General features: G+C 37.0%; 1 protein-coding gene across 3 annotated transcripts in view; it reads right to left on the reverse strand.

Annotated features, from left to right (window-relative positions):
* The window catches only part of LOC121739676 (proteoglycan 4), a 44,512-nt gene extending 29,408 nt beyond the window's left edge, over window positions 1-15,104 (reverse strand). The window contains exons 1-2 of one of the 3 annotated variants that reach the window (XM_042132203.1): window positions 15,031-15,104; window positions 14,458-14,543 (exon numbers count right to left, since the gene is read on the reverse strand). The gene's annotated coding sequence lies outside the window, so the exon portion shown is untranslated. Of the gene's footprint in view, window positions 1-14,457; window positions 14,672-15,030 lie in introns of all 3 variants that reach the window. The other 2 variants (XM_042132202.1, XM_042132201.1) reach the window with 2 other exon arrangements.
* Window positions 15,105-20,020: the final 4,916 nt, after the last annotated feature.

The raw sequence follows: 20,020 nt of genomic DNA on the forward strand, positions 1-20,020 counted from the left end.
CCAAATCTGTTTTCTGGACGTTTAACCGATTCGTTGCCACCTTCATTTTCACGAATTCTTACCACAGGCCAAGCAGTTTGTTCGATAATGCGCCATAAGCGTCATCGGCCCTGCTAAACGATGACGCCCCACGTGCGGCATTGGCTACTGATTGTGTTTTATGCACATTTAGACTAAGGAATTGTAATTACAGTATAATAAATTAGTTTTAACGTGTTTTTTAACAATCCTTGTATGCCGCGCCTGGCGCGTCATTGGCCTCACTGAATCTTTTTAAATGACGCGCTGAGCGCGGCAGTGGCCACGAATCGGTTAAACAAAGCGGAACATCTGGCCATTTTTTTTGGGTTTTTGAACGTTCATATCTTATTTAATAATTAAATTATGAAAAAAAAGAAAGCATAGGGACATTGTGTTAGTGGCCATAGATATTCAGGAAAAAAATTATAACTCTACTAGCATTATCCAGGGAGGAAACAGGGGACAGCGTTTGTATGGAAAAAAGGGCGGTGTGGACTCCTCTTAATCTTATGATCTGAAGATAAAAGCCAAGAAACCATGACACAAACATACATTAAACTCACAGTCTTCGCTGCACCGCGGTAGTTTAATAAGTTAACTTATTTGAAATACTAAGAAAGTAGTTTAAAGAAACTTTTTTATACTACTTAGATACTAGGGCAGTATGAGCGTACTGGCACGGTATAATGAAATCAGTTTCCCGCCAAATCTGGCGGCCATTACGCTGAGTTTGGGCGGCCTGGTCACCCACTGGGAGGTCAAGGTGTCCTGTAACCTAATTACAGTTCAGATTTATTAACGAGGCCCTTATGCCATTGACATAAGGACCACGCTCATTGAAATTTCCAGGTAAAATAACTTTGAATAACTATACGGCAATACATTTTACTACTATGCGTCCAAGGATATTGAAAGTAGTGTCAGCTAGTAATCAGTTTGATACTTTTGAGTAAGTATTAAATTGGAACTTCAGAATACAGACAGGTTTTATGAGTCGGATCGCTTGATCGGTTTTATTTTCATTATGAAAAAATGTATGAGCACTCAGCAGCTTCACAATAGTATGTTGAGTTTATTCAAACTACATTTCGTAGAAGAATATAATAAATTAATGTGTATTCACATAAATTCAAACACAAAAAATATACGTCTGCTTATAATTTTTTTGTTTTTTATGAAATAAGGGGGCAAACGAGCAAACGGGTCAGCAAGTCAGCAACGGGTGATGGAAAGCAATTTCCGTCGCCCATGGACACTCGCAGCATCAGAAGAGCTGCAAGTGTGTTGCCGGCCTTTTAAGAAGGAATAGGGTAATAGGAGAGGGTAGGGAAGGGAAGGGAATAGGGGAGGGTAGGGAAGGGAATAGGGTAGGGGATTGGGCCTCCGGTAAACTCACTCACTCGGCGAAACACAGCGCAAGCGCTGTTTCACGCTGGTTTTCTGTGAGAACGTGGTATTTCTCCGGTCGAGCCGGCCCATTCGTGCCGAAGCATGGCTCTCCCACGTATAAACGCATAATTCAAATATAACGCTACCAATCCTTTGTAGGAAGAGTTACGTCGTATTTAATATTGAATATATAACTTAATATAAATAAGCGTTATAAATATCACGTGGTGAAGGGGTGATTTATACACCCAACCTGCAGTTGTAACAGCTTCGGCCTCAATCATTGACCAGCTGGTGTTGAGTAACGCCTACCATTTCGCCTACCCTGCAGATTTAGGAGATATAAACTGCTAGATTTATGCTAGCTGTTGCTCTCCTGATTTATGTGAATCTTGATCATAAAGGGTAAAACTTAAAGTAAGAACTAAACATTTCCATATTAAAGTTGTTGCTATACTTGAGCATTTTATATCAAAAATGTGACAGCTACCTAAAAGCTAGCGACCTAAATTTTATTCATAATTATGTTTATAGCCAAGCTGCAATTTTTTTATAATTTTACCAACTGCACATGATATTATTATATTAACGTAAATATAAATTTAGAACGTTTTTAACCTTCTCCTTTTGGCTACCACCTCAACTACGTAGACGGTAAAAATATAGTTGTAAAATGTACTCGTAAAATGCATTATTATTTATTTGATACTTGAGGCTATCTTGCATAAAAAATAATTTTAGCACGTCTACTTAAATCTTGGATTCTGTTAGAGACACTAAGAAGTTTCCTTATCTGTAGTTTTGAACATTTCAAACGCAATTCAGCAAACCCACGCGCAGACAAAAGTTATAAAACTTAGATAACTTCTATATAACTGACCATTTTAGGTCCACTTTAATTTGGTCTAAGATCTAAAAAGGATTTATTGTCATTTTGTCTTTAGTGTTTCTGGTGGGCGATGGAAAATTTAGAATGCAAGTAGGTGTAAGTTGGTCTTTAAATGAATATATTTTAATGTCATGTTGAATTGTTTATACCATAAATAAAATTATCCATAGCTATTTAACCTTCTTTGTTTGGAAGTCAGATAAAACGTCTGTAGTTTAAGCAGAATAATTCAATAAAAATTCTACACTGCAATGGGTATAAAATGCAAACTATATAAATGGTTGCATATTTTAAGTCCAAACCAGCTTTATTATCATCTTAATACAAAGAATAAATAGAAAACACACTTACAATTCTCAAGTAGAATCCAAAGTAGGTCCAATGTCGTATTGTTTTCAGTGCAGTGGAAATAAATTAAAAAATCCTGTGCATGCGCATCCTGCGCTGTGCAGTGGCTAAACCTTATGCGTACAACTTTTAAACCTTATTTTAAGTGCAATAAGATCGTGATGGGATACTTTAGATATGTTAGGGACTGTACAATTGTACATTCAGGTCGTGAGCATCGTTTTTTATGTCCCTTTGTCCTGTTCTGCGTATCGATATTATCGGAACTTAAAATATTATTCCTATCACTTGCGTGGAGTACTCGATGTCGAGAAAAAGAAAAATAAACATCAAAACAAGGTTCGCTAGCTGATTGTAGCGATATGTTCTTACGCACTTGGGAACAGATAGACTTTTGTTGAATGTAAGTAAAGGTGGACTTTCAAAGCGAGTGTCTACAAGCGTCAGTGACGCCGCGACTGTAAAAATGTATGGTTTCGCGTCAGTGACGTCCATAAAGTTGATATACCGAGCGGAATAGAGCAACAATCTTAAGCTGTCATACCAAACCGAAATTGGTTTACATCTGTGTGTAAAAATATGTGTACCTATACACTTACACAAGTATCTATATCTATGAGATTAAATTGTCAACGTACCGATAAGTGCCGACTGGACGTCAAAAAAAGAGTTCTGCTGTCATGTATCACAGGTCTTTTTTTACCACGCAGTGTTACTGATAGTGACATCTCTCTTGCTCAGGCCTTTGTTTCTCTATTCCGCTAGGTATATTAACTTTATGGTGACGACACAGACTCCGCGTTAATAATAATAATAATAAGCCCGCAGGGCAGCTTGTGGCGAGCTGTTGGGGAGTAGCGACCCCACGTACCCGAGTGCTCCTAGGGAAGCCCCTGTTCTCCATCGCCGGCTTGCTTTCACCGGCCGGCCGGAGTGAACACTGACGGAGAATCAGGCCCTGCCTCTGCCTTGCCTTAACCGGCCGGTCAGAGTGGAGTCGCAAGAGCTTCGGCTCGGAGGGAGGATGTGAAGCGTAAGTGGCGAGTGGGCGACGTGATGGGACCCTCTGAAGGTTCAAATGATCGGCGTTTAAAGTCGAGCTACACCTCTCCTGCCTCAAGCCGCTCCGTCAATGTTGCCGCCTCGGTGCACCGTGCGTGCGACCATTTTTAAGGGGCCCATTCAAAGAGTTGGCGAGTCACCGTCTGCCAATTTTATGATACATGTTGCTACGTTGTATCGGCAGACGCCATAGTCCTTCCATAGTCCTAGTTACCCAGTCCACTAGCACCTCACCCCCATAGCCCGGTATCATTTCTAATATCCATACCCTGTAATAGTCCTACACTGACCGCTGGCTCTCCTTGGTCGTACTCCCATAGTGCGGACAGGGAGAGTCACCGGCCAGTGTCACATAACATTTAGATTAAACTGTGTAACGGGCCTCTACGTGTTGGCTTCGGCCCCACGCATGCCTTCCAAAGGTCCGGGATTTAATTGCCCGTGAGCAAGGAATACCTTACACAAACATAATAATAATAATTATAATAATAATGATGATTTATTGCATAAATGTGGTACAAAAAGGTCTTACAATAATATTATTTAAATGGATCCAACATTCTGCCTATAAGTGGCGTGCAAAACAATTTAAAATTTTATGACATTAATTATAAAAAGTAATAAATTTAAATATTATCTCATTACATTATACATATTCCATTATAAATAAGTCTATGATTCCATTTCATGAAATTATTAAGAATTATAGGCATTACATGAAATAAATTTAGACATTACATGAAATAAAGTTAGTGTCGCTTAGCTCGATCTCAAACCATACATTTTTCACAGTCGCGGCGTCACTCACGCTATAGACTCTCGATTCGAAAGGTGACAGACAGACAGACAGACAGACAAAGGTGACAGAGAGATTTAAGGTATAAAGGGGGTGACAGACGTGCGAGTAAGTACGCGGACTTATAGCTCGACGATCTTAATCGCCTTTGTGTCAGCAAAGAGCCGCGAGCCGCGCTCCACGGACCGCGAGCCGTGAGCCTGGGGCATGGTAATCCGGGGTGACTTGTGAGCGATTCTCGTGTGTCACCGACGCGAGCCGAGTAAGGTCGCGAACTTAAGAGGATTCCACACCGCCATTTTTTCCATACAAACGTTGTCCCCTGTTTCCTCCCTGGATCATTATCTAGTAGAGTTATAATTTTTTTCCTGAATATCTACGGCCACTAATACAATGTCCCTATGTTTTATAATTTAATTATTAAATAAGATATGAACGTTCAAAAACCTAAAAAAAATGGCCAGATTTTCCGCTGTGTTCAAACGTCCAGAAAACAGATTTGGCTAGATTATACAAAAAAAAGCAAAACATAGGAACACAGCTCAAGCCTTTTTTTAATCTTTAATGAAAAAAGTACTTAAATCGGTTAAGTTTTGGAGAAGGAATCAGGGGACAACGAATCGTTGATTTTCTGGATTTTCTGCAGTTGTCTCTATCGCGTTCTACGGTATAGGCTTGAGGTAAGGGAGACAGCTATAGATATTACACGTACTTTTTTTTCATTTCTCTAGCCCCTGGTGTATCCTCTTAAAACCCGCGTACTTTAAGTTCGTACGTCTATCAGGCACTTAAAATGTAAAGTAAGAACTATTATAGCACTCTTGTAAGGACGAGTGCATGCGAATTGTCCTCTTTGTAAGTAGTAGTTATATTAATATTACTAGGTGCTTCCCGAAACTTGGTAGTACTCGTATAGAAATAGCAAACTATCAAGTCTTCTACCGAATGTACCAAAAGATGGTAATACAATATCCTAAACAAAATAATGATTTGTAGGGTAAATGACTAGTAGATTGGACAGTACTAGTCATTGGAAAAAGCACAAAAACACAATATTTATTAATGTTGCTTTAAAAATTGCCTGCTTTTAATGTAAAAGAACGCCTGATTTTAAAGTAAAAACAGGTAGTTTTTAAAGTAACCTTAATAAATATAGTATTTTTGTGTTCTGTCCAATGACTAGAACTGTCCAATCACTAGTCATGTTCACCCTAGTTGAAAACCTTTTTTACGCTTTCAGTGTTGGATCATGGCTGGTAGTGACCCGGTGTCTGGTATCGCAACCGAAATAATTGTAATGCTAATGATATTGTTGCGATATAATATAGGTATTCAGGTTGTGACCAGCGCGGCGGCGGCCGTGCGCTACACTCGCCTTACATAAGCCTATCACACTCGCCAAACACGCGATATGAGTATCCAGATACAAAACAATCCACATCATCAAAAACTATACGACTATTAAAGTGGTAAATTATCTTTTTTTTATTTGAAAAAGTCCTAGTCTATAAATTGACTACGAATTTGGATGATAATCTTCAAAAAAAAAAATATATCCACAGCCGAATATATAACCTCCTCGTTTTTTGGAAGTTGGTTAAAAAATTAAAGGCACAGCTTAATATGATTGGAGTTATAGGACTTCTACACCACGAGTTCGTTTAGGCACTATGGTAGAACAAACATACATGTAACTTCTCTTTGGTTTTGCTTGTATGGTTGAACGTTGTCTTATACTTATGTCTATCTTTTGTCAATATTTAATTTTAGAGTAGTAATATAGAGCCAACGCATAAAATATAATTTACCTTATTTATAGAATTTAAGTTTTGACGGGTAAATTGTTCACTTATTTTTTAGTTCTCACTTCTCCGTATAACTATTACTATACAGTATACACAATCACACCAAATAGTAGGGGAGGGGAAGGTGCTATTTGTGTAGTCACTCGAGCTTCATGGAGACCTAGTAGGTTTATTGCATTAGGTAAAATTGATAAAAAAATAATAAGAGAGTTTCTTATTTTAGCGGTGGGTTCAAAAAATGTCCCTACAGGCTTACCTAACCTTTGAATCGTCAGTGCTTAATATGGAAGCTTCTCTGGGGTATACTAAACATCCCCTTTCTTAATCTGACAGATCCAATGACATTTCAATATTCAAAAAAAATAATTTTTATCCCACCACGTGAGAAATCTGATTTCTATACCATGATAACCAGACACAATATTCGCAAGCCTATACAAGCTTAATCTGACACGCTCGAGCTTGTCCCGAAATCCCCTCTTCCCCTCCCCAACTAAAATGAACAAGGTATTAATAGTCTTCGAGGTAGCTGTATGGGGACACCGCCACTTATTGTTTTTATTTTAAAAGGACTTTTCTAGGTTATCCAGCTACACGGTAGGCTCCATTTTGGAGCCGTTCCCTTGAATCCAACCGCCTCATCACACAAACAAAAACAATACAAAGATAGTAAAAAAAGGATATGGGCGCAGAGCCCATAGGCGGCCCCAAATTAAATAAATAAATAAAATAAAAACCGCCTTATTAGCTGGAGATGGGCAAAACGTTCGGGCCATGTAAAAATGTTACAAGTCTACACTATCATATTAGGAACGAATAGTTAATTATGAAACATCTAACAATTGATAAGTGTGAAATAATATTTTTATGTAATTGGTCATTTATCTGCCATTATACAATTGTTCGAACAATCGGCCGGGTGTAAGTGGCTTGTCACACTTACATCACTCAGATTGGCCCACTCACCCACTCACCCACTCACCCAAATATAACAATAAGCACTCGCCACTGTTCTCTTCGGGCTCAACAAAGGTTAGTGTGCTTAGAGCCTTATATAACTGACCAGTGACACTCGAACTTATCGACGAATGAAGAAATTTCACACCTTATTAATTAAATCAATATAAAAATAAAAGCTTCCGCTATAAAATTAACCTTTATTGCAATGTAAACCTCGACCTATTGGCGTATATTGACGTGAAGCTAAGCGTTACTATTATAAATAATTTATTGACATAGGACTCTTTATTTCACTACTTTGCACATTGTACTGAACTCACACTACCCAAGTCCCAATCCCCTGCCCTATTCCCTTCCCTACCCTCCCCTATTCCCTTCCCTCGCTACCCTCCCCTATTACCCTATTCCGTCTTAAAAGACCGGCAACGCAACTGCAGCTCTTCTGATGCTGCGAGTGTCCATGGGCGACGGAAGTTGTTTTCCATCAGGTGACCCGTTTGCTCGTTTGCCCCCTTATTTCATAAAAAAAAACCACTGTATTTAACGTTGATTTCAAAATCTTTGAAATATTATTTACTCTTGGGGAATACCAAGAAAGCAAACTGCATGCAAAATGTTTTAGAGGAAAAGAGTTCAACGCGCGCACCGTTCTGTCGTTAGTGGTTTTGGTTTATTGTCCGCAATTTGTTTTCTTACTTATTTTAGTGCCAACAAATTAATTTTTGGATCAATAATATCTACATTCTGCAATAATAGTATAAAAAAAACTAGGCCTTTACATCCGTTGTGGATGATTTATACAGTATTTTTCAGAGCGAAGTAACCACTCCTCAAATATTGTAGTGCCTGGGACAAGATTTTTAAATGTCCGTATGGTTGCCCAAGCGCATACGGCATTCTCGCATCATAGTCGACATAGTCCAGAGGAAAGAACTAGTCAATACGTCTGGGACCAACTATGTGCGGGTTTCCTCACGATGTATTCCTTCACCGTACGAGCGTCCGTATTATGTACTTCAGATCAGAAAATGTCTCATAGGCACAGGCCTCCACCCGGGTTCGAACCTGCACTCTCTAGGAGTGCGAACCGAAGGTCTACCCATTAGGCCACGGACGCTCAAAAAAATAGTATAAGTACATTTAATACTGGTCAAGGATGGTGTAAGCGATAAAAATTGAAATTTAGTATGGAGATTCTTAGAGTCCCGGGAAAGGACATAGGATATTATTATGGCGGAAAAATGTACAGTTGCAGTGCAGACAGAGTTGCGGGCGTAATCTAGTTCCTCATATAGATGTCCAGATAATTACATAACAGCACTCGTACCTAGATCTGTTGAGCTCAGATCCGGTAATTACTATTCAAATCCGCTAATACGAGGGCTGCTATTTATGTATCCGGAATAAAAAAAAGAAACAAACATATATCATTTAATATGGTTTTATTGCTTTTCAAAATATTCGCCGCGATGATCGACACACTTTTGCATACGCTGGAACCAATTTTCATAGCACTTTTTTCATTCTGATTGAGGTATCTCCAAAACGTGCATTTTGAACGCATCAACAGCCTCTTCGCGGCTCGAAAAACGTTGACCACGTAATTTGTTCTTCGCGTATGGAAATAAAAAGAAATCGTTAGGTGCCAAATCAGGGCTGTACGGCGGATGACCAGTCAATTCGATCTTTTGACCCTCCAAAAACTGAGTTGTTTCAGCTGAGGTGTGACAGCTAGCATTGTCGTGATGTAATATGATTCTGCGTTGTCGGTTGTCCTTTCTTATTTCTTCAAAGACTTCTGGTAAACAAATGGTCGTATACCATTCAGAATTAACCGTTTTACGATTCTCTAATGGCACTGTAGCCACATGTCCATTAATTCCAAAAAAACAGGCGACCATTTGCTTCAAAGTACTTTTTGCACGAGTAACTTTTGTTGGTTTCGGCTCATCTTGGAACACCCACACCGTTGACTGTTGTTTAGTTTCGGGGTCATATGCATAGATCCAAGATTCATCACCTGTGTAGATATTATAAACGGCTTTTGACGTACCACGGTTGTATTTTTTTATCATTTTTTTGCACCAATCGACACGAGCCCGTTTTTGATCGATTGTCAAGTTGTGCGGAATCCAACGCGAACATATTTTTTTTACAGCCAAATGTTCGTGTAATATCTTATGTATGCTCGTCATACTTATGCCTAAGGACGCCTCTATCTCGCGATATGTAACATGACGATCACGCATTATTAGTTCCCGCACAGCATCTATATTTTGTGGGACAACAGCTGTTTTTGGGCGACCTTCTTTATTTTCATCCGTGAGCATAGACCGCCCACGATTAAACTCACTGTACCAGTGATAAACAGTGGTTTTTGATGGTGCTTCATCTCCAAAAGTTGCGGTGAGTTGAATAAAGCACTGTTGTTGATTTAGCCCACGCCGAAAATCGTAGTAAATCATTGCACGAAAATGTTCACGCGTTAAATCCATGGCAAATGAAGACACGCAATTTTCAAAATGACGCCACAATGGAAAAATAATTGACAGTCACATGAAACAAAATGTATTCTTCAACCAAAGAGTTCTATTTTCAAATGTTGTAATTACTTTTTAAATATTGTTCTTGTAAGTGGCCAGTTCCGGATACATAAATAGCAGCCCTCGTAATTTGATCGATCGTTAAAGAGCATACTACACGCCTACACCTACAGTGGACACCAGGTCCGGGAGTGTCGCAGAGCGGTGTCACGAGGTCGCTGTAACACCAAAGTATCTTATTTACCATAATAAATAAAACTCCCGCACCGGTTTCGGCGACCAGGCCAGGTACGCAAGAGTAATTTTATAGTGCCGAAGTATGTGCGCAATACACAAGAGCACTCTCTATTTCCTTTATAACCTACGGACGGAAGACCGACACGACTGGCGAGAGATCAGGCGCAGGACCGACTTTTTACATGCCCATCCTACGCATGGATCATCTTACTTGTCAGAAAATCAGGTGATCAGCATGCATTGACCTAACCAAACTTGGAAATAACATATTTCCAACGCGGGAATCGAACCCACGACCTCCGAAGTCACGCTCTAAGCCTCTGGGCCACGGAGTCTTTATTTACCATGCTACGCTTAATAATATAATGCCCAAAGTTTCAGAGTATCTAAAGAAAATACCAATAGTAGTAAAAATCTTAGCTTTAAATTTATTTGAAACTATACAACTTTGAATACAACAGTGTGTTCAAAAGCAATTTATTAAAAACTTCATCATCGTACGAGATTAATAGCGGGTCTGGAACATTGAGCGAGGGTCTGAGATATGACTTCAATATTAATTATACGCGCCGCATATTGCCCAGCCCCATCCTTTTATCTTAATGGCATCATAAGCTACAGAACTGCATTGGCCATCCGTACTGATATTATAAATGCGAAAGTGTGTCTGTCTCTTACACCTTCACGTCCAAACCGCTGAACCGATTTTGCTGAAATTTGGTATGGAGATACTTAGAGTCCCGAGAAAGGACATAGAAGGATATTACATCCCAGAGCCGAGTTTTGGCGCATCAAAGTTACATACGTCTTCAAGTTTATTATAAACGCGCCGTATATATTGCCCATCCTTTTATGTTTATAGCATATTAAGACGAAGAAATGCATCAGCCATGTTGCTATTATTTAAAACTTAACCTAACATAGATTTTTGATTAAATTTCTTTGCAGGTTTCTCTGTACTGAGCTCATATTAGAGATTATGTAGAGACCGGCGGTTGATACTAGCTTACAGCAGACTTAGCATGGGCTCATTTTAATTGCGATAACCAGTAAGACGTGGACAAACAGTTAATATATTTTCATGTTGCTGCTGCAGCATCACCTGGATTCTATAGGAGCCGAGCTCCGTATGAACCCAAAGTGGAGGTTTCATGTTTGGACTCATAATATTGACGGCCTCATTCAAAAGGACATTTATAGATGGTAATCATGATGATATGATTCTCTTGATAGGAATTATTCTGCACTATAACCTACACAAGTTTAAAAAGCATGAAATAAAATTAAATTAGGAAATATATCAAAATCCCCACCAAACAACTTTAAAGAGTATTGAAATAAGACTTTAAGTTTAAATAATTCCTAAGTGTAAAGTAATATTTAGTCTATAATTATTATTGTCAAGGTGTGTCGGGGGACCGCTAATGTAGAGACAGCTAACCGAATCGAGACAACCAGCGACTTGGCGATACAAAATACAAAAGGCGCTGTTGTCGCAGTTTACTTGGTGGTCCCCCGACACACCGCGACAATAATTATAGACTAAAATACTTAGGAACTATTTAAACTTAAAGACAATAAATTATTATTTAATTACTTTTTAAAGTTGTTTGGCGGGGGTTTTGATTTAATTCTTAATTTAATTTTATATGTTACTAAAATCTGTCAGTATGTCAATTCTTTCCCGTTTCTAATTTATGCTAAGCCTGTTCTATGTATAGTATCAAACGTACTCGAGCAAGTGGCCTTCTCTTTAATATGACATTTCGTATAGCATTTACTGCATTCATTTAAACAAAATATTCAAGCCCAAGGCGGGATCACATACTTGAGATTGTCTCACAGGTATTTAATATCCACCTTCAGTGTCATTTTAACAACTGTCAATAAAATTTTAAAACAGCAACTATACTTATATTTTTTAAGCAAAATAACTATGACCTCCATTAACATTTTAGCGATGCGATGGTATTGTGGGAAATTGAAGTTGTTTACAAACAATTTTATATAATTTCCTTATGTATCCAGCTTAGATAAATAGCCAAGAATATAAACCTTATACCTAGTTCAAGTTCGAATCTTAATATTTTAATAGAATCTAAATTACTTCTGCCAGCAATCGTACAAATCAGTAGCCTTTAGTCAAATTGCATTTCATAGTTTTTGGTATAAAATCTGCTAGCAAACTAAAAAACGGGGCAACTGATGGAAAGTAGCTACTGCACTCGCAACATCAGAATGGTTGCAAGTGCGTTGCCGGCCTTAAATTTTTCGATAGTTTCGATAGATCTGAGATTAATTAAAAGATTTGATTTAAATTTGATATAATGCTCTGCTAAAACATACCTCTTGCGATGTTTGGAGTTAAATTCCAAACATTTTAATTTCTAACTTCGCTATCGAAATTTTCGAATGCAATGTGACTAAAGGCTCTGTTACGGTTTCGAATACAAACGGTAAAAGTGTTTCGGTGTGACGTAACAGCCGGTGGCCTCGGATAATTCGATCGAGATTCGACCGATCCGACCGCGTCCGACCGATTAGTCGCGGTCGGCGGTCGGATCGATTTCGGGTCGGTTACGTTACAGTTAGGAAACATATTGCTTTTGTGTTATTTGGTATGATGGATATTTACTTTAGGGTGTATACCCTTAATCCTTGTACTTTAAAGAGTTCACTACGACGACTGTAGATGCGCTGAAAAGTTACTTTTTTTAAAATAATTGCATGCAAATGCGTCGCGTTGAGTCATTTTTCATAGAAATAATAGAAGTCAAAAGTAATTAGCGCTGTCACTGTTAACAGTGAACTCTGTATAAGGTAATCATTATAAAATATACGATGTTATTAACTCTAGATTCAAATACCAATTTCAATATAAAAAATACAATAAAATGATTTCACTAAAATAAACAATTAAAATAAAATACAATTAGAATGTCAAACGATAAAACAACGGCACAAATATGAAACAAAAATAACAGAGACTATCCTAATATCACAGCTTAAATTTAGAACCTTTATCACACAAAATACTACTATCACGCTTATTCACTACACCCACGATCGTCCTGCAAAGAGCCAGGAAGATATCCCTCTTTTTACCCCCCAGGATGGATGGCAGATTCTCACCTATAGTGTATAGTGTTACACAGTATGTAGCTAATGCAACCTTCTTGAATAAAGGCTATCGTAGTCAGCAGTCAGCACGTTTACTATAGGAAATTTCTTTCTATAGTTAAAGGCCGCTACCGTGCAGAAGACAAATAAATTTAATAAGAACAGAGAAAATGACATTTCTATCCTTTTAAAATTCTATAACGTAATGTAGACAAATAACAAATAAATGCTGCGTCAATAATGTTCAATTCTATTTAAAATGAGTCACATTTAAAATTGGAAATGTGTAGACCTTGACGAAATTAAAATTAATTTCTAATTAAGCTATTAATATTCATTAAATAACAACCTGTATATAAATGTTATGTCAACCTTTACCGATAATTTGAAAACACGTCGTAAATAATATATTTTTATATAAATAATAACTGACAAAACACGTGTCTGACTTGTGCACGATGAGTTTCGTACCGAATTTAGCATTTTTAGGGTTCCGTAGCCAAAGGGTAAAAACCCTATTACTGAGACTTCGATGTCTGTCCGTCTGTCCGCCCGTCTGTCCGTCCGTCCATCCGTCCGTCCGTCTGTCTCCAGGCTGTATCTCAAGAACCGCTATAGCTAGACTTCTGCAATTTTCACAGATTGTGTATAATACCTATTGCTGCTATAACAACAAATACTAAAAACAAAATAAAATTATTATTTTAGGGCTCCCATACAAAAACACAATATTTGGTCTATTTTTACTCTGTAATGGTACGGAACCCTCCATGCGCGAGTCCGACTCGCACTTGGCCGATTTTTTTGTTTTGGTGGCAACCTTGTACAAAACTGCACTCCAAAAGGTAATCATATTTTGTAACTTCTAGTATTGTACAGTTTTAGTGCAGCGTATGGGTTGCCATATTATGTAGATTTCAAAAATCTGTTGTTTAGCTTTTCAAAGTGATATTTTTCCTAAAAATGCGTAGCTCGTAGTTATTTTCTTGCCAATCGATACCTTCATACACTAAAACTTTTACAGTTTAGTCACGAGAAAATAATCATTCACACAATACTACTTATTAATAAGTATAGTATTGTGTAAATGATTTTTTTTTCGTTCTCCCTATAATATATAGGGAGGGTATCCCCGCAACCCAAACTACGACACGATTGTAGGCCTCTACAACCTATTTACTATTTATATTTATGTTATATATAAATTTTTTGATTTTGTGAAAAATACTGCGCTGTGTGAAGTCCTATTTTAATAATTTTACTTAAAAAATAAACAAAACAACTTACCAATTGATATTGTCCTCTCGTCAAACTATGCACCAAAGTTCTGTACACTGATTTGTATCACTAAGCACTTTCACATCTCTAAAACACTAAAAGACACCAAAACTCACTACAAGAAGTAATATGTGTAGTAGGAGAAGAAAATATATATACCTAGCGCGTATAACGCGAACTTAATGTATAAGTAAAGAAAGTCCTTCACAAAATTCCAAAAAGTCTGCCGAAAATTTTGATTGGGCATTAATATCTGCGAAATTTTAAGCAACCGTAGATGATATTATATTAAGGAAACATTAGTGCTTATATCATTAAATATAATTTTAGTTATTCATAAATTAATTGGACTAATTAAAAACATAAGTCGGTAAGCAGCACATATTTATATAATTATGTTTCAGATTATTATCAATAATTAAATTAATAATTATGTAAAATACGTATTACTTTAATCAAAGAAACCAAGTTTTAAAATTTCATAATATCTATTATACGTGTAACAAAAAAAATATAAAAAATTAAAACAAACAAGTAACGATAAGAATGAAAAAAAGCGAAAAAAATAGCAGCAGCCTATACCTTAGTATACAACAAATATAGCTCGGACGCGAGTGTTGGAGGCGGTCGTGGCGGTCGTGGTGCGCGCGGCGCGGGACTGCAGTGAGCCAGCGCGGGTGACCATGAAACTTTGAAAGTAACTCGGACAGACCGGTGTTACGTGTGTCGCTGTGCTCGCATACTCACCGCGTCTGAGCCCGGAGGTCGCTGGTTATTACCATACTTTGACGATACTTTGACCAAGGTTCGTGTAAAAATGTTGATTACATTTTCTGCTAAATACTTGAACTGGCTACGCAATTATGGGATAATAATCCCTGATCACTGCTAATACAGCAAAGTTATGTACTACCAGAGTAATCGATTCGCAGGCAGATTGCGGAGCTACGTGAATCGGTCGAGTAACGTTGAGCCCAGACAGACAGATCGATCCAACCGAGTAATACAGGTGGCGGACCTACGTCTCTACGTTGTCGTCTACCCATAAAGTAGCTAAAAGCCGAGCTTTGTGAGGGCTCGGTCGTCACACCTTGTCTGACAGATGATAACACATCTATATTACATAAATAATTACTATATAAAAGCACAAATCAATCCATACTAATATTATAAATGCGAAAGTGTGTCTGTCTGTCTGTCTGTTACTTCTTCACGCCAGAACCGCTGAACCGATTTTGCTGAAATTTGGCATGGAAATAGTTTGAGTCCCGGGAAAGGACATACTAGGATACTTTTTATCCCGGAAAAATGTACGGTTCCCGCGCGATAAATGAATTTTGGCGCAACGGAGTTGCGGGCGTCATCTAGTAGGTGATATAGTTTTTCCGTGAAGTGTACCACAAAATGTTCTGTTGGCCTAGCATGCGTACAACGATATAAATCTCACTCTCTAGCGTAGTTATATTGTCCATATCGACATATATCTCTTTTTCCCTAACATGTGTACGTCGAGAGATAAATTTCTCGTTCGTAGACTAGCTTATTCGATAAGATATTATGTCGATGATGCCATTTGAGATATATATTTTTATTAAAATAAAGGACAGACATTGCAAGCGTGTTTCTTTACCTTCCAAACCGTAGAGGACATACTACTCTTCTCATAAGGTCAAAATCTCAACAAAACTCGATAAAAATGTATTGTCATATTAGGGTTCGCTCGGAGACAAAAATAGCACGGATTAAAAAACACAATTATCTCTAATTTTGACGACAGATACAAAAAAAGAAATTATGTCATGTTAGGGTTAATAGAGGTGAAGAGACAAACCATCAAACATCGAGAAAACATGTGGACAAAATTTTCTCGTTGTGCGCATGGGTTGTAGGATATAATAGGGCTCACTTCGTTCGCCCTAATAAACTTCCCTGGTGGTACACGACTCAACATTTTAAATTGTTAAATATAATTGCTTTTACTATCTGCATATATTATAATTTTTCGTCTATATTTTAAAGGTCAAATATAAGTATGTTACCAATTAATATTAAATTACATCCATGATGACAAAACTAGAATACCTAACCCGTTGTTGCCTGTACTAATGAATCATTCATGTGGAATATTATACAATGTTACACATGAAATGTTTATTTTGAAACATTTGGGAGCACATCTGCATAATACGATTTTAATATGCAAGCGAATCTTGTTTATCAAAAGACCATGTATTTATTAGGTAGTAATTTTAATATTGTTCAAAATGAAATATTTTTGCTTTACCTAATTATAACGATTTGTGCGTTATAAAGATTTTTGAATAATTGTGTGATTAATATTATTGATAATTACAAATATATAAAATGTTGTTACCACTGTTTTTAAATACCTACTTGAATTTCGAACGTTATCAAAACAATTCCTATCTCAAATAGATTGCGATTTTCGTAGATTCCAATTACATTTACGTTAGGTAACCTAATTTAACCATATTATTTACGTTATAACCTAGTTATGCAACTTATTTCAGCAAAAAACAAATGGGACGTGGTCCCGATTGCCAGCAATAATGGTCACCGCGATTGCGCCGACTGTTGCCCAGTACTGGCGGTACCAGTAGTTGCCGCAGACGGACGACTCGGTATATTTTAAGACCCGCAGGTCTACATACGCATAATATGTTCTTTTTAACTTCCACATAGAGAAGGACTTTGACCTGATCTAGAGACGTGGCTATTTTATACAGGGTGTAACAAAAATAAGTGATAATACTTTAGGGTGTGTACGTGTTCCTTGTAGAGAGTTCACTGTGAAAGTAGCAGCGCTGAAAGACAAAAATTTTTTTTCTCTTTTGTATGGGGAAACTCGGTCGGTCGGTCTTTCAGAGCTGCTACTTTCACAGTGAACTCTCTAAAAGGAACACGTACACACCCTAAAGTATTATCACTTATTTTTGTTACAGTCTGTATATTAGTGTAGCCGGATTTAGTTTTATGTAGGTAGGGTATATTGACACAGTAAACAAATAATCAAGCTACATATATTTTTTTACTTGTACATCGAATATATAAGAGTAAGTCGGGTTTTGCTTCCTGACGCTATAACTCCAGAACGCACGAACCGATTTCCACGGTTTTGCATTCGTTGGAAAGGTCCCGGGCTCCGCGAGGAGCCCGAGGAGGAAAAATCAGAAAAAACTTCGAGAGAAAAACAGGGAAATTCATTTTATGGCAAAACAACGTTTGCTGGGACAACTAGTTTTATAAAAAAAAAAGTCACTTAAAAAATTTATAGAATTTCATTGGGACATGGCCCAGATTTACAAAAATGATCTATCATTTTTTATCAAGATATATTTTAAAGAGCTATCAACTTTCTGAACTGTTTTGTAATACATAACAAGTGTTTTCTTGTTTGTATGAGACACACATCTCATCGAAGGACTATCTTACGACATGTGACCGATGCGCGCGCGATTAGGGTCACGGGACACGTACCTCTATAATTATTATGTATAATATATTACTAGCTATTTGACCGAGCTTTGCTCGGTAAAACACAAATGAAATGACATTTTCTAAAAATGATTCGTAGCTAGATCGATTTATCGCCCCCGAAACCCCCGATACTTATACTAAATTAAAAATTTCATGAAAATCGTTGGAGCCGATTCCGTGATTCCAATTATATATTTATACTAGCGGCCCGCCCCGGCTTCGCACGGGTGGACATTGATTTTTAAATATTTTTTTTTCAATCTTTATTTCTTAGTCACTCTTCATGTTAAGCAGAACATAAAAATGGTTTACACTATTTAGCCTGTAACTACTATATTATAATTAGTATACACATTTTTTTGAATTTTTTATTTTTATTTTAAGTGTTATGTTTGATTATTAATTCAAAAATAATAGTCATTCAAAACGTAATGAATTAATGAAGCACTATAATATTATCCCATCAATGAAGCGGCACCCGGCTGTCGCATAACTATTATATTATAAATCTATTGTGTCTGCGATTCCCATGATCGAGGGAATAATAATTAATATTTACGTGGACTCTCCGGGCGAGCACACCCGCGCGGCGCGCCTTGACGACGCCCAATTCGCAACGTGCAGCAGAAATCGTAATATTTTAATTTCGCCATAACATTAAAACCAAACGTGCAATTTTAATCATTCAAAGACCAAATATTATCTACATTAACTGTAGTTAGTAATGAAATAATTTATTTTGATAAGAATTAATGCTATGAGTAAAATAAAGGCATTTAAATGTAGTCCAAAAACATATCAAGATTTTTTAATAAAAAAATGGTTATTGCGCCTCACTCAACATAGATAGGTATAGTGTATCGCGGACTTTTTTGTATATATTTAAAAGATCTACAATTATTTAGAACATTTTATGGTTCTATCTTTTATAGTTTAGACAGCGTACGCGGAAAAAGTAACATTTCTGGTTGATTTTTTACACCTTGCGTCCGAAAATCCCAAATATCTTACGGAACCCTATTTTTTTCCAAAATAAAATTTAGCCTATGTTCAGCAGAATTAATGTAGCATTTCAATGGTAAAAGAATCTTTCAAATCGGTCCAGTAGTTTCGGAGCCTATTCAAGACAAACAAACAATCAAATCTTTCCTCTTTATAATAGTAGTGTAGATATATAAAAGAATTGCTAGTTTAAAGATTGTAATTAACATACCGAAAATCGACAATCGAATTGAAATTCAATAATCGGCCAAGTTGGACTCGCGCACGAAGGGTTCCATACCATTATCTAAGAGCAAAAATTGGTAAAAAATGTATTTTTTGTATGGGAGCCCTTAATTATTTATTTTATTTAAATTTTATTTTTAAATATTAAAGTATAAATACAACTGAGTATTTTGTGAACATTTCAACTACCCACTTATTGCCATTATTGATATCGAGCAAAACATGCCAAAAAAATAACGCTTGTTGTATGGGAGCCCCCCTTAAATATTAACTTTATTTTGTTTTTAGTACTTGTTGTTATAATGGCACCAGAAATACATAATCTGTGAAAATTTCAGAAGTCTAGCTATAGCCTTTCTTGAGTTACAGCCTGGCGACAGACAGAGAGACGGACAGACAGATGGACAGACATCTAAGTCTCAGTAATAGGGTGCCGTTCTTATCCTTTGGGTACGGCACCCTAAGAATCAACAGTCGAATTGAAATTAAAAAATAAAATTGTAGTTAATTGATGTACGCGCCGCGCTCGCGTTAAAGTCTTTTCCTTTGTACAATAGGCTACTTGACCTATATTCAATTTCATAGAACAAATGCATATTTCTAGTAGAACTTGGTCTAGGAAACCGTATTTCACCCTTATCAGCAAATAAAAGCTTATGATTGATAAATAAAGTCGATTTGGGAATATGATTTTATGAAAATATGATTTGTACTGACGAAAACGCTTAAAATAAAATAAAATAAAAAATCTCCACAGCTGAACATATAACCTCCTCCTTTTTGGAAGTCGGTTAAAAACTAACGTTAAGACACCGAATTTCTGAAAATCATTTATGGTAGTTGGAAC

This window comes from Aricia agestis, chromosome 2 (genome assembly GCF_905147365.1).
Source record: "Aricia agestis chromosome 2, ilAriAges1.1, whole genome shotgun sequence".
NCBI classification, from domain to species: Eukaryota; Metazoa; Arthropoda; class Insecta; order Lepidoptera; family Lycaenidae; genus Aricia; species Aricia agestis.